The sequence below is a fragment of the Oncorhynchus gorbuscha genome, unplaced genomic scaffold (genome assembly GCF_021184085.1).
Source record: "Oncorhynchus gorbuscha isolate QuinsamMale2020 ecotype Even-year unplaced genomic scaffold, OgorEven_v1.0 Un_scaffold_5:::fragment_2:::debris, whole genome shotgun sequence".
In the NCBI taxonomy this organism is placed as follows: domain Eukaryota; kingdom Metazoa; phylum Chordata; class Actinopteri; order Salmoniformes; family Salmonidae; genus Oncorhynchus; species Oncorhynchus gorbuscha.
In genome coordinates this window covers 2,665-18,087 of record NW_025745327.1, presented here as the reverse complement: position 1 = coordinate 18,087, position 15,423 = coordinate 2,665, and the positions used below count along the sequence as shown (strand labels likewise).

Sequence of the window (15,423 nt, the reverse complement as noted above, 5' to 3'; positions counted from 1 at the left end):
TCTCTCTGTCTGATTCACCCATCTTACCTCACCCTCTCTCTGTCTGATTCACCCATCTTACCTCATCTCTCTCTGTCTGATTCACCCATCTTACCCCCCCACCTCATCTCTCTCTCTGTCTGATTCACCCATCTTACCCCACCCTCTCTCTGTCTGAATCACCCATCTTACCTCACCCTCTCTCTGTCTGATTCACCCATCTTACCTCATCTCTCTCTGTCTGATTCACCCATCTTACCCCCCCACCTCATCTCTCTCTCTGTCTGATTCACCCATCTTACCTCACCCTCTCTCTGTCTGATTCACCCATCTTACCTCACCCTCTCTCTGTCTGATTCACCCATCTTACCTCATCTCTCTCTGTCTGATTCACCCATCTTACCTCACCCTCTCTCTGTCTGATTCACCCATCTTACCTCACCCTCTCTCTGTCCGATTCACCCATCTTACCTCACCCTCTCTCTGTCTGATTCACCCATCTTACCTCACCCTCTCTCTGTCTGATTCACCCATCTTACCTCACCCTCTCTCTGTCCGATTCACCCATCTTACCTCACCCTCTCTGTCTGATTTCACCCATCTTACCTCACCCTCTCTCTGTCTGATTCACCCATCTTACCTCACCCTCTCTCTGTCTGATTCACCCATCTTACCTCACCCTCTCTCTGTCTGATTCACCCATCTTACCTCATCTCTCTCTGTCTGAGTCACCCATCTTACCTCACCCTCTCTCTGTCTGATTCACCCATCTTACCTCATCTCTCTCTGTCTGAGTCACCCATCTTACCTCACCCTCTCTCTGTCTGATTCACCCATCTTACCTCATCTCTCTCTGTCTGATTCACCCATCTTACCTCATCTCTCTCTCTGTCTGAATCACCCATCTTACCTCACCCTCTCTCTGTCTGATTCACCCATCTTACCTCACCCTCTCTCTGTCTGATTCACCCATCTTACCTCACCCTCTCTCTGTCTGATTCACCCATCTTACCTCATCTCTCTCTGTCTGATTCACCCATCTTACCTCACCCTCTCTCTGTCTGATTCACCCATCTTACCCCCCCACCTCATCTCTCTCTCTGTCTGATTCACCCATCTTACCCCACCCTCTCTCTGTCTGAATCACCCATCTTACCTCACCCTCTCTCTGTCTGATTCACCCATCTTACCCCACCCTCTCTCTGTCTGAATCACCCATCTTACCTCACCCTCTCTCTGTCTGATTCACCCATCTTACCTCATCTCCCTCTGTCTGATTCACCCATCTTACCTCACCCTCTCTCTGTCTGATTCACCCATCTTACCCCCCCCACCTCATCTCTCTCTGTCTGATTCACCCATCTTACCTCACCCTCTCTCTGTCTGATTCACCCATCTTACCTCACCCTCTCTCTGTCCGATTCACCCATCTTACCTCACCCTCTCTCTGTCTGATTCACCCATCTTACCTCACCCTCTCTCTGTCTGATTCACCCATCTTACCTCACCCTCTCTCTGTCTGATTCACCCATCTTACCTCATCTCTCTCTGTCTGAGTCACCCATCTTACCTCATCTCTCTCTGTCTGATTCACCCATCTTACCTCATCTCTCTCCATCTGAGTCACCCATCTTACCTCACCCTCTCTCTGTCTGATTCACCCATCTTACCTCACCCTCTCTCTGTCTGATTCACCCATCTTACCTCATCTCTCTCCATCTGAGTCACCCATCTTACCTCACCCTCTCTCTGTCTGATTCACCCATCTTACCTCACCCTCTCTCTGTCTGATTCACCCATCTTACCTCACCCTCTCTCTGTCTGATTCACCCATCTTACCTCATCTCTCTCTGTCTGATTCACCCTTCTTACCTCACCCTCTCTCTGTCTGATTCACCCATCTTACCCCCCCCCCACCTCATCTCTCTCTCTGTCTGATTCACCCATCTTACCCCACCCTCTCTATGTCTGAATCACCCATCTTACCTCACCCTCTCTCTGTCTGATTCACCCATCTTACCTCATCTCTCTCTGTCTGATTCACCCATCTTACCTCACCCTCTCTCTGTCTGATTCACCCATCTTACCCCCCCCACCTCATCTCTCTCTCTGTCTGATTCACCCATCTTACCCCACCCTCTCTCTGTCTGAAGCACCCATGTTACCTCACCCTCTCTCTGTCTGATTCACCCATCTTACCCCACCCTCTCTCTGTCTGATTCACCCATCTTACCTCACCCTCTCTCTGTCTATTCACCCATCTTACCCCCCCCCACCTCATCTCTCTCTGTCTGATTCACCCATCTTACCTCACCCTCTCTCTGTCTGATTCACCCATCTTACCTCACCCTCTCTCTGTCTGATTCACCCATCTTACCTCACCCTCTCTCTGTCTGATTCACCCATCTTACCTCACCCTCTCTCTGTCTGATTCACCCATCTTACCTCACCCTCTCTCTGTCTGATTCACCCATCTTACCTCACCCTCTCTCTGTCTGATTCACCCATCTTACCTCACCCTCTCTCTGTCTGATTCACCCATCTTACCCCCCCACCTCATCTGTCTCTGTCTGATTCACCCATCTTACCCCACTCACCTCATCTCTCTCTGTCTGATTCACCCATCTTACCCCCCCCCCAGCTCATCTCTCTCTCTCTCTGTCTGATTCACCCATCTTACCCCCCACCTCATCTCTCTCTCTGTCTGATTCACCCATCTTACCCCACCCTCTCTCTGTCTGATTCACCCATCTTACCTCACCCTCTCTCTGTCTGATTCATCCATCTTACCCCACCCTCTCTCTGTCTGATTCACCCATCTTACCCCACCCTCTCTCTGTCTGAATCACCCATCTTACCTCACCCTCTCTCTGTCGGATTCACCCATCTTACCTCATCTCTCTCTGTCTTTCACCCATCTTACCTCACCCTCTCTCTGTCTGATTCACCCATCTTACCCCACCCTCTCTCTGTCTGATTCACCCATCTTACCCCCCCCACCTCATCTCTCTCTGTCTGATTCACCCATCTTACCTCACCCTTTCTCTGTCTGATTCACCCATCTTACCTCACCCTCTCTCTGTCTGATTCACCCATCTTACCTCACCCTCTCTCTGTCTGATTCACCCATCTTACCTCACCCTCTCTCTGTCTGATTCACCCATCTTACCTCACCCTCTCTCTGTCTGATTCACCCATCTTACCCCCCCCACCTCATCTGTCTCTGTCTGATTCACCCATCTTACCCCACTCACCTCATCTCTCTCTGTCTGATTCACCCATCTTACCCCACTCACCTCATCTCTCTCTGTCTGATTCACCCATCTTACCTCACCCTCTCTCTGTCTGATTCACCCATCTTACCTCATCTCTCTGTCTGATTCACCCATCTTACCTCATCTCTCTCTGTCTGATTCACCCATCTTACCTCACCCTCTCTCTGTCTGATTCACCCATCTTACCTCACCCTCTCTCTGTCTGAGTCACCCATCTTACCTCACCCTCTGTCTGATTCACCCATCTTACCTCATCTCTCTCTGTCTGAGTCACCCATCTTACCTCATCTCTCTCTGTCTGATTCACCCATCTTACCTCATCTCTCTCTGTCTGAGTCACCCATCTTACCTCATCTCTCTCTGTCTGATTCACCCATCTTACCTCATCTCTCTCTGTCTGAGTCACCCATCTTACCTCACCCTCTCTCTGTCTGATTCACCCATCTTACCTCACCCTCTCTGTCTGATTCACCCATCTTACCCCCCCCACCTCATCTCTCTCTCTGTCTGATTCACCCATCTTACCCCACCCTCTCTCTGTCTGATTCACCCATCTTACCTCACCCTCTCTCTGTCTGATTCACCCATCTTACCCCACCCTCTCTCTGTCTGATTCACCCATCTTACCTCACCCTCTCTCTGTCTGATTCACCCATCTTACCCCCCCCCACCTCATCTCTCTCTGTCTGATTCACCCATCTTACCTCACCCTCTCTCTGTCTGATTCACCCATCTTACCCCACCCTCTCTCTGTCTGATTCACCCATCTTACCTCACCCTCTCTCTGTCTGATTCACCCATCTTACCTCACCCTCTCTCTGTCTGATTCACCCATCTTACCTCATCTCTCTCTGTCTGATTCACCCTTCTTACCTCACCCTCTCTCTGTCTGATTCACCCATCTTACCCCCCCACCTCATCTCTCTCTCTGTCTGATTCACCCATCTTACCCCACCCTCTCTATGTCTGAATCACCCATCTTACCTCACCCTCTCTCTGTCTGATTCACCCATCTTACCTCATCTCTCTCTGTCTGATTCACCCATCTTACCTCACCCTCTCTCTGTCTGATTCACCCATCTTACCCCCCACCTCATCTCTCTCTCTGTCTGATTCACCCATCTTACCCCACCCTCTCTCTGTCTGAAGCACCCATGTTACCTCACCCTCTCTCTGTCTGATTCACCCATCTTACCCCACCCTCTCTCTGTCTGATTCACCCATCTTACCTCACCCTCTCTCTGTCTATTCACCCATCTTACCCCCCACCTCATCTCTCTCTGTCTGATTCACCCATCTTACCTCACCCTCTCTCTGTCTGATTCACCCATCTTACCTCACCCTCTCTCTGTCTGATTCACCCATCTTACCTCACCCTCTCTCTGTCTGATTCACCCATCTTACCTCACCCTCTCTCTGTCTGATTCACCCATCTTACCTCACCCTCTCTCTGTCTGATTCACCCATCTTACCTCACCCTCTCTCTGTCTGATTCATCCATCTTACCTCACCCTCTCTCTGTCTGATTCACCCATCTTACCCCCCCCCACCTCATCTGTCTCTGTCTGATTCACCCATCTTACCCCACTCACCTCATCTCTCTCTGTCTGATTCACCCATCTTACCCCCCCCCCAGCTCATCTCTCTCTCTCTCTGTCTGATTCACCCATCTTACCCCACCCTCTCTCTGTCTGATTCACCCATCTTACCTCACCCTCTCTCTGTCTGATTCATCCATCTTACCCCACCCTCTCTCTGTCTGATTCACCCATCTTACCTCACCCTCTCTCTGTCTGATTCACCCATCTTACCTCACCCTCTATCTGTCTGATTCACCCATCTTACCCCCCCACCTCATCTCTCTCTGTCTGATTCACCCATCTTACCTCACCCTCTCTCTGTCTGATTCACCCATCTTACCCCCCACCTCATCTCTCTTTGTCTGATTCACCCATCTTACCCCACTCACCTCATCTCTCTGTCTGATTCACCCATCTTACCGCACTCACCTCATCTCTCTCTGTCTGATTCACCCATCTTACCCCACTCACCTCATCTCTCTCTGTCTGATTCACCCATCTTACCCCACTCACCTCATCTCTCTCTGTCGGAGTCCCCCATCTTACCCCCCACCTCATCTCTCTCTGTCTGATTCACCCATCTTACCCCACTCACCTCATCTCTCTCTGTCTGATTCACCCATCTTACCCCACTCACCTCATCTCTCTCTGTCTGATTCACCCATCTTACCTCACCCTCTCTCTGTCTGATTCACCCATCTTACCCCCCCACCTCATCTCTCTCTGTCTGATTCACCCATCTTACCCCACTCACCTCATCTCTCTCTGTCTGATTCACCCATCTTACCCCACTCACCTCATCTCTCTCTGTCTGAGTCACCCATCTTACCCCACTCACCTCATCTCTCTCTGTCTGATTCACCCATCTTACCCCACCCACCTAATCTCTCTCTGTCTATCACCCATCTTACCCCACCCACCTCCTTTCTCTCTCTCTGTCTGATTCACACATCTTACCCCACCCACCTCATCTTTTCTCCAACACCCTTGGCATTTATTTTACACTCTACAGTTCTTGCCCACTGCTTCTTCTTGACAGTTGTTGATGTTTTGCCAGTTATGAGCTCTCTCTCCCTCTTTCCCTCTCTCCTTATTTTTCCTTCTCTCTCACTGTCTGTCTTGCCTGCATGGCATGTTGGAGTGTGTGTGTGTGTGTGTGTGTGTGTGTGTGTGTGTGTGTGTGTGTGTGTGTGTGTGTGTGTGTGTGTGTGTGTGTGTGTGTGTGTGTGTGTGTGTGTGTGTGTGTGTGTGTGTGTGTGTGTGTGTGTGTGTGTGTGTGTGTGTTAGCACTCATCGATGTGGGCCTGTCATTGCCTCCTAAGTGCTTTGGCAATACTAGGGATCTGCTGTCATGCCAGTGCGACTAATCTCAATCGAATGACATTGAGCTCGTATTGAGACGGCGGGATGGGACATGAGCGTGTGTCTGGATGCTCGGCCAAGCAGCTCCCTCAGTCACACACAGTAGCACAGTCTGGAAGTCAGTCTGTCTGGTGGATGGTCTGCTTTTTGTCTGTCTCTGTATCCGTCCGTCTGTCTTTCTATCCACTGTCTCTTGTTCTTTCCTCTCTAACCATCTATCTTTCTATGCCATCTCTCAGTCTCTTACTGTATTCTCTCCACCATCAGTCCATCTGTCTTTCTATGCCATCTCTCAGTCTCTCTTACTGTATTCTCTCCACCATCAGTCCATCTGTCTTTCTATGCCATCTCTCAGTCTCTTACTGTATTCTCTCCACCATCAGTCCATCTGTCTTTCTATGCCATCTCTCAGTATCTTACTGTATTCTCTCCACCATCAGTCCATCTGTCTTTCTATGCCATCTCTCAGTCTCTTACTGTATTCTCTCCACCATCAGTCCATCTGTCTTTATATGCCATCTCTCAGTCTCTCTTACTGTATTCTCTCCACCATCAGTCCATCTGTCTTTCTATGCCATCTCTCAGTCTCTTACTGTATTCTCTCCAACATCAGTCCATCTGTCTTTCTATGCCATCTCTCAGTCTCTTACTGTATTCTCTCCACCATCAGTCCATCTGTCTTTCTATGCCATCTCTCAGTCTCTTACTGTATTCTCTCCACCATCAGTCCATCTGTCTTTCTATGTCATCTCTCAGTCTCTCTTACTGTATTCTCTCCACCATCAATCCATCTGTCTTTCTATGCCATCTCTCAGTCTCTTACTGTATTCTCTCCACCATCAGTCCATCTGTCTTTCTATGCCATCTCTCAGTCTCTCTTACTGTATTCTCTCCACCATCAGTCCATCTGTCTTTCTATGCCATCTCTCAGTCTCTTACTGTATTCTCTCCACCATCACTCCATCTGCCATCTCTCAGTCTCTCTTACTGTATTCTCTCCACCATCAGTCCATCTGTCTTTCTATGCCATCTCTCAGTCTCTCTTACTGTATTCTCTCCACCATCAGTCCATCTGTCTTTCTATGCCATCTCTCAGTCTCTTACTGTATTCTCTCCACCATCAATCCATCTGCCTTCATATGCCATCTCTCAGTCTCTCTTACTGTATTCTCTCCACCATCAGTCCATCTGTCTTTCTATGCCATCTCAGTCTATCTTACTGTATTCTCTCCACCATCAGTCCATCTGTCTTTTTATGCCATCTCTCAGTCTCTTACTGTATTCTCTCCATCATCAGTCCATCTGTCTTTCTATGCCATCTCTCAGTCTCTCTTACTGTATTCTCTCCACCATCAGTCCATCCGTCTTTCTATGCCATCTCTCAGTCTCTTACTGTATTCTCTCCACCATCAGTCCATCTGTCTTTCTATGCCATCTCTCAGTATCTTACTGTATTCTCTCCACCATCAGTCCATCTGTCTTTCTATGCCATCTCTCAGTCTCTTACTGTATTCTCTCCATCATCAGTCCATCTGTCTTTCTATGCCATCTCTCAGTCTCTCTTACTGTATTCTCTCCACCATCAGTCCATCTGTCTTTCTATGCCATCTCTCAGTCTCTTACTGTATTCTCTCCACCATCAGTCCATCTGTCTTTCTATGTCATCTCTCAGTCTCTCTTACTGTATTCTCTCCACCATCAATCCATCTGTCTTTCTATGCCATCTCTCAGTCTCTTACTGTATTCTCTCCACCATCAGTCCATCTGTCTTTCTATGCCATCTCTCAGTCTCTCTTACTTTATTCTCTCCACCATCAGTCCATCTGTCTTTCTATGCCATCTCTCAGTCTCTTACTGTATTCTCTCCACCATCACTCCATCTGCCATCTCTCAGTCTCTCTTACTGTATTCTCTCCACCATCAGTCCATCTGTCTTTCTATGCCATCTCTCAGTCTCTCTTACTGTATTCTCTCCACCATCAGTCCATCTGTCTTTCTATGCCATCTCTCAGTCTCTTACTGTATTCTCTCCACCATCAATCCATCTGCCTTCATATGCCATCTCTCAGTCTCTCTTACTGTATTCTCTCCACCATCAGTCCATCTGTCTTTCTATGCCATCTCAGTCTATCTTACTGTATTCTCTCCACCATCAGTCCATCTGTCTTTTTATGCCATCTCTCAGTCTCTTACTGTATTCTCTCCACCATCAGTCCATCTGTCTTTCTATGCCATCTCTCAGTCTCTTACTGTATTCTCTCCACCATCAGTCCATCTGTCTTTCTATGCCATCTCTCAGTCTCTTACTGTATTCTCTCCACCATCAGTCCATCTGCCTTCATATGCCATCTCTCAGTCTCTCTTACTGTATTCTCTCCACCATCGGTCCATCTGTCTTTCTATGCCATCTCAGTCTATCTTACTGTATTCTCTCCACCATCAGTCCATCTGTCTTTTTATGCCATCTCTCAGTCTCTTACTGTATTCTCTCCACCATCAGTCCATCTGTCTTTCTATACCATCTCTCAGTCTCTTACTGTATTCTCTCCACCATCAGTCCATCTGTCTTTCTATGCCATCTCTCAGTCTCTTACTGTATTCTCTACACCATCAGTCCATCTGTCTTTCTATGCCATCTCTCAGTCTCTCTTACTGTATTCTCTCCACCATCAGTCCATCTGTCTTTCTATGCCATCTCTCAGTCTCTTACTGTATTCTCTCCACCATCAGTCCATCTGTCTTTCTATGCCATCTCTCAGTCTCTCTTACTGTATTCTCTCCACCATCAGTCCATCTGTCTTTCATGCCATCAGTCCATCTGTATTCTCTCCACCATTCCATATGCCATCTCTCAGTCTCTCTTACTGTATTCTCTCCACCATCAGTCCATCTGTCTTTCTATGCCATCTCTCAGTCTCTTACTGTATTCTCTCCACCATCAGTCCATCTGCCATCTCTCAGTCTCTCTTACTGTATTCTCTCCACCATCAGTCCATCTGTCTTTCTATGCCATCTCTCAGTATCTTACTGTATTCTCTCCACCATCAGTCCATCTGTCTTTCTATGCCATCTCTCAGTATCTTACTGTATTCTCTCCACCATCAGTCCATCTGTCTTTCTATGCCATCTCTCAGTCTCTCTTACTGTATTCTCTCCACCATAAGTCCATCTGTCTTTCTATGCCATCTCTCAGTCTCTTACTGTATTCTCTCCACCATCAGTCCATCTGTCTTTCTATGCCATCTCTCAGTATCTTACTGTATTCTCTCCACCATCAGTCCATCTGTCTTTATATGCCATCTCTCAGTCTCTCTTACTGTATTCTCTCCACCATCAGTCCATCTGTCTTTCTATGCCATCTCTCAGTCTCTCTTACTGTATTCTCTCCACCATCAGTCCATCTGTCTTTCTATGCCATCTCTCAGTCTCTTACTGTATTCTCTCCACCATCAGTCCATCTGTCTTTCTATGCCATCTCTCAGGATCTTACTGTATTCTCTCCACCATCAGTCCATCTGTCTTTCTATGCCATCTCTCAGTCTCTCTTACTGTATTCTCTCCACCATCAGTCCATCTGTCTTTCTATGCCATCTCATCTGTCTATGCCATCTCTCAGTCTCTTACTGTATTCTCTCCACCATCAGTCCATCTGTCTTTCTATGCCATCTCTCAGGATCTTACTGTATTCTCTCCACCATCAGTCCATCTGTCTTTCTATGCCATCTCTCAGTCTCTCTTACTGTATTCTCTCCACCATCAGTCCATCTGTCTTTCTATGCCATCTCTCAGTCTCTTACTGTATTCTCTCCACCATCAGTCCATCTGTCTTTCTATGCCATCTCTCAGTATCTTACTGTATTCTCTCCACCATCAGTCCATCTGTCTTTCTATGCCATCTCTCAGTCTCTTACTGTATTCTCTTCACCATCAGTCCATCTGTCTTTCTATGCCATCTCTCAGTCTCTCTTACTGTATTCTCTCCACCATCAGTCCATCTGTCTTTCTATGCCATCTCTCAGTCTCTATTACTGTATTCTCTCCACCATCAGTCCATCTGTCTTTCTATGCCATCTCTCAGTCTCTTACTGTATTCTCTCCACCATCAGTCCATCTGCCATCTCTCAGTCTCTCTTACTGTATTCTCTCCACCATCAGTCCATCTGTCTTTCTATGCCATCTCTCAGTCTCTATTACTGTATTCTCTCCACCATCAGTCCATCTGTCTTTCTATGCCATCTCTCAGTCTCTTACTGTATTCTCTCCACCATCAGTCCATCTGCCATCTCTCAGTCTCTTACTGTATTCTCTCCACCATCAGCCCATCTGTCTTTCTATGCCATCTCTCAGTCTCTCTTACTGTATTCTCTCCACCATCAGTCCATCTGTCTTTCTATGCCATCTCTCAGTCTCTCTTACTGTATTCTCTCCACCATCAGTCCATCTGTCTTTCTATGCCATCTCTCAGTCTCTTACTGTATTCTCTCCACCATCAGTCCATCTGTCTTTCTATGCCATCTCTCAGTCTCTCTTACTGTATTCTCTCCACCATCAGTCCATCTGTCTTTCTATGCCATCTCTCAGTCTCTTACTGTATTCTCTCCACCATCAGTCCATCTGCCATCTCTCAGTCTCTCTTACTGTATTCTCTCCACCATCAGTCCATCTGTCTTTCTATGCCATCTCTCAGTCTCTTACTGTATTCTCTCCACCATCAGTCCATCTGCCATCTCTCAGTCTCTCTTACTGTATTCTCTCCACCATCAGTCCATCTGTCTTTCTATGCCATCTCTCAGTATCTTACTGTATTCTCTCCACCATCAGTCCATCTGTCTTTCTATGCCATCTCTCAGTATCTTACTGTATTCTCTCCACCATCAGTCCATCTGTCTTTCTATGCCATCTCTCAGTCTCTCTTACTGTATTCTCTCCACCATCAGTCCATCTGTCTTTCTATGCCATCTCTCAGTATCTTACTGTATTCTCTCCACCATCAGTCCATCTGTCTTTCTATGCCATCTCTCAGTATCTTACTGTATTCTCTCCACCATCAGTCCATCTGTCTTTCTATGCCATCTCTCAATCTCTCTTACTGTATTCTCTCCACCATCAGTCCATCTGTCTTTCTATGCCATCTCTCAGTCTCTCTTACTGTATTCTCTCCACCATCAGTCCATCTGTCTTTCTATGCCATCTCTCAGTCTCTTACTGTATTCTCTCCACCATCAGCCCATCTGTCTTTCTATGCCATCTCTCAGTATCTTACTGTATTCTCTCCACCATCAGTCCATCTTTCTTTCTATGCCATCTCTCAGTCTCTCTTACTGTATTCTCTCCACCATCAGTCCATCTGTCTTTCTATGCCATCTCTCAGTCTCTTACTGTATTCTCTCCACCATCAGTCCATCTGTCTTTCTATGCCATCTCTCAGTCTCTCTTACTGTATTCTCTCCACCATCAGTCCATCTGTCTTTCTATGCCATCTCTCAGTCTCTCTTACTGTATTCTCTCCACCATCAGTCCATCTGTCTGTCTGTGTCAATGTCTGGATAGAAAGAGCAGTATGCTTTTCACGCACAAAGATTAGCCATTATCAAAGTCCACCAAAGCATTAACGTTTTTTTGACATCACTGTCAAAGCAATAATTATGACTCAGCAAAAGAAACCCCCCCCCCAAAAAAATTAACTTGGGTTGAGCATTGTCATTAAGTCCTTTCAAAGAGCAGAAGGTTAATCAACTGAGGCCATGCTATAGTTCAGACATTTTTCTCAAGGGTGTGAGGACAGAGAAAGTGGGTCCATTTCTAAACCACTGACACTTTTTTTATGAAGAAAAGTCTCCGACTGGCTTTGTGTTTTAAAGCTCATTTTCCTCTTTGTTGCTTGGTCTTATTGTTGGACTAACATCCTACTGCCTCATGAATGCCTCAGAAATCTGCCAATCATACAAGGTTATGCTTTTCTCAACTTTACACGTTGGGGGACAGACATAGCTGTGAGATAATACCACTGTATGTTAACTCTCTACTAAGTTTACACAAGCTGCCAAAAATAAGGTCAAAACCATTACAACTAAGTATACTCTTCCTGTCCAGAATGAATCCAGGAAACATATAGAAAGAGCATGAATCGATTAACTTTCTCTGTGTGAATCTGATGTAGAAGAAGAGATAGCCACATGGACATAGCTACATGGACATGTCCATGATGCCATGTCCATGATGCTATGTCCATGTGGCTATGTCCATGATGCTATGTCCATGATACTATGTCCATGTGGCTATGTCCATGTGGCTATGTCCATGTGGCTATGTCCATATGGCTATGTCCATGTGGCTATGTCCATGTGGCTATGTCCATGTGGCTATGTCCCTCCACTTACAACTTCAATGCCCATTTGGCTGTAACCAGTTTACTTTCCTATTTTCTCTCTCTATATATATATATCCCTCCCCCTCTCTCTACCCCCCTCCCCCTCTCTCTACATCCCTCTCCCTCCTTCCCTCTCTTTCTGCCTCCCACTTTCTCTCTCCGCCCCCTCTTTCTCTCTCCGCCCCCTCTTTCTCTCCGCCCCCTCTTTCTCTCTCCGCCCCCCTCTTTCTCTCTCCGCCCCCCTTTCTCTCTCTCTTTCTCTCTCCGCCCCTCTTTCTTTCTCTCCGCCCCTCTCTTTCTCTCTCCACCCCTCTCTTTCTCTCTCCACCCCTCTCTTTCTCTCTCCACCCCTCTCTTTCTCTCTCCACCCCTCTCTTTCTCTCTCCACCCCTCTCTTTCTCTCTCCACCCCTCTCTTTCTCTCTCCACCCCTCTCTTTCTCTCTCCACCCCTCTCTTTCTCTCTCCACCCCTCTCTTTCTCTCTCCACCCCTCTCTTTCTCTCTCCACCCCTCTCTTTCTCTCTCCACCCCTCTCTTTCTCTCTCCACCCCTCTCTTTCTCTCTCCACCCCTCTCTTTCTCTCTCCACCCCTCTCTTTCTCTCTCCACCCCTCTCTTTCTCTCTCCACCCCTCCCTTTCTCTCTCCACCCCTCTCTTTCTCTCTCCACCCCTCTCTTTCTCTCTCCACCCCTCTCTTTCTCTCTCCACCCCTCTCTTTCTCTCTCCACCCCTCTCTCTCTCTCCCCTCTCTTTCTCTCTCCACCCCTCTCTTTCTCTCTCCACCCCTCTCTTTCTCTCTCCACCCCTCCCTTTCTCTCTCCACCCCTCTCTTTCTCTCTGCCTCCCTCACTCGCTCTCTCCTCTTCCTCTCTTTCTCCAGTCAGGATTAAACATTTCTCTCTGCGGTTCTCCTCTCCTTTGGCCCTAAACGCCATGTGGATGATAAGAGTCGCTGGGATTTGTCAAATTGTGTGCCATCGATTAACTGACCTTTCACTCCTGCGAGTCTCTCAGCCACTCCACTAACTGCAGACAGGCCAGATAGAGAGATAGATAGATGGATACATCTCGCTGTTATTATTGTGTACAAGTTTGTAGTTACCAGGTGTGCCGGGGAGAGGGGACAGGGGTAGGGGGGCAAGGGAAAAGAGATGAGGGAAAGGGAGGGGGTAGAGGAGACAGGGGAGGTAGGAAGAGATAGACACAGGGAGAGGGACTGAATAGTCCTTCAATTGTCCTATAGGTGCAGTATGTATGGGGATAACTGTATGCATTAAAGAGAGGTTATAGGTATTGTGAGCTTTGCTACCCATATTGCATTATACAATCAGGTCAAGAGAACTACGCTTTTCTCTTATAACATACGAAACAAAATAGCTTAGAGATCTTTGCTTTTATTCATTATTGAGCTTATCACTTTAGACAGACAGTGCTGATCAAAGTTCAAAGGGCATTGTGAAACCCATTCAGTATGAGGTGCAGTCACATTGGTTCAATTATAATGACAACATATTGTACTTTGCCTTTTTGCGGTGCTTAGCTATAATGTTTTATTGACATGATAACAAGTATTGTCAATAGGTCTATTTTGGATTTTGGTCTTATTTATAGTTGAATAATAAACCAAAAAGTTGAAACATAAAAAACATGATTTCTTTCGGATAAACATTGGTCAATACATTCAGTTTGTGAGAGACAGTAGTCCTAACTGAAAAGCTAGAAGGGATATTGTCATCAATGGAGCGGGCTGCCACCAACCTGGACTCCCGCGTCGCCCCGCCTCAGAGATGCACCTGAGGCCGAAGCCCGAACTCCAAACACCCCACTGAACTGGACCTCTTTGGGCTGCGCTGGTTCCGGACGGAGAGACGAGGGAAGTCCCGCGTCGCACTATAGTGATGTTACACTAAAAAATAAATAGTTTCGTTCAATTTATTTGTGATTCAACCCATTTAAATATGTATTTAATTTAATAAACGAGTTAAGGTTAATTCCGTATGTAGCCTATTGTTGGCCCTATAACCACGTCAAACACAAACACCACGTCGTGTTGGCTATGAATTTGCCTCATGGCCTAGTGCTTCCCCAAAAGAGAAGACACTCTTGGGGAAGAAATAATCAAACACATGACAAGTGGAAGATATTCGTGCTTTCTTCCAGTTGAACAGAACCGTCCCTGGGACTTGAGTTGTGTCCGGGAGAGCCACTTCAGCCTCTACATCACAGAAGAGCACAATGACAGGTGGAACCACTCCAACCATCCGATCAATCACCTTATTTACTCTTGACTGTCATGGCGAGAGGAGAGGAGACGGGTGGACTGGTGAGATGAGACAGGGGTAGCCTACTGGCTCAGGCAACGAGTATTCCCTGGAATTGAATGCCGCGCATCATCACTGAAGTGGGCCTCCTAGCGTCTCATACACTATCGACGGGGCGCTTGCCTTCCTCGACACTGTATTGACCGCACTAACTAGCTGCACTTCGATCACACCAAATTAGCTTCCAGATGCAAGACATTAAGGATAATAACGTTTTCAGAAATCAAACTACACGGCGCTCATTTCAAAGTATGCCTAGGCGTTTTACCCCGAATATTTCATGGTGCTATTAGCATTAGAAGGTTGATTGTGGTTGAGAAGCATCATTCAACTACGAGGCATTCATAACACTGGTACCGAGCCTGAACTAAATGAGAAGGTGAATATCGGTGCTATTCATGGGCAAATGGTTGAACTTCTAAATTTGCTTTAATTCTAAAAATGCATTTCCTGAATTTAAATATATTATCCTTCCTCTGTGTGTATCCAAAGGTTCATATATGTGAAATTATTGATATGGCTCCTCTATGTAAGGT

At 46.8% G+C, this 15,423-nt stretch overlaps 1 protein-coding gene across 1 annotated transcript in view; it reads right to left on the bottom strand.

Moving 5' to 3' along the window:
• The window catches only part of LOC124018386 (ETS domain-containing transcription factor ERF-like), a 72,704-nt gene extending 58,321 nt beyond the window's left edge, over positions 1-14,383 (bottom strand). Inside the window, exon 1 of the mRNA XM_046333678.1 lies at positions 14,325-14,383. The gene's annotated coding sequence lies outside the window, so the exon portion shown is untranslated. The remainder of the gene's footprint in view (positions 1-14,324) is intronic.
• Between the last annotated feature and the right edge of the window lie 1,040 nt (positions 14,384-15,423).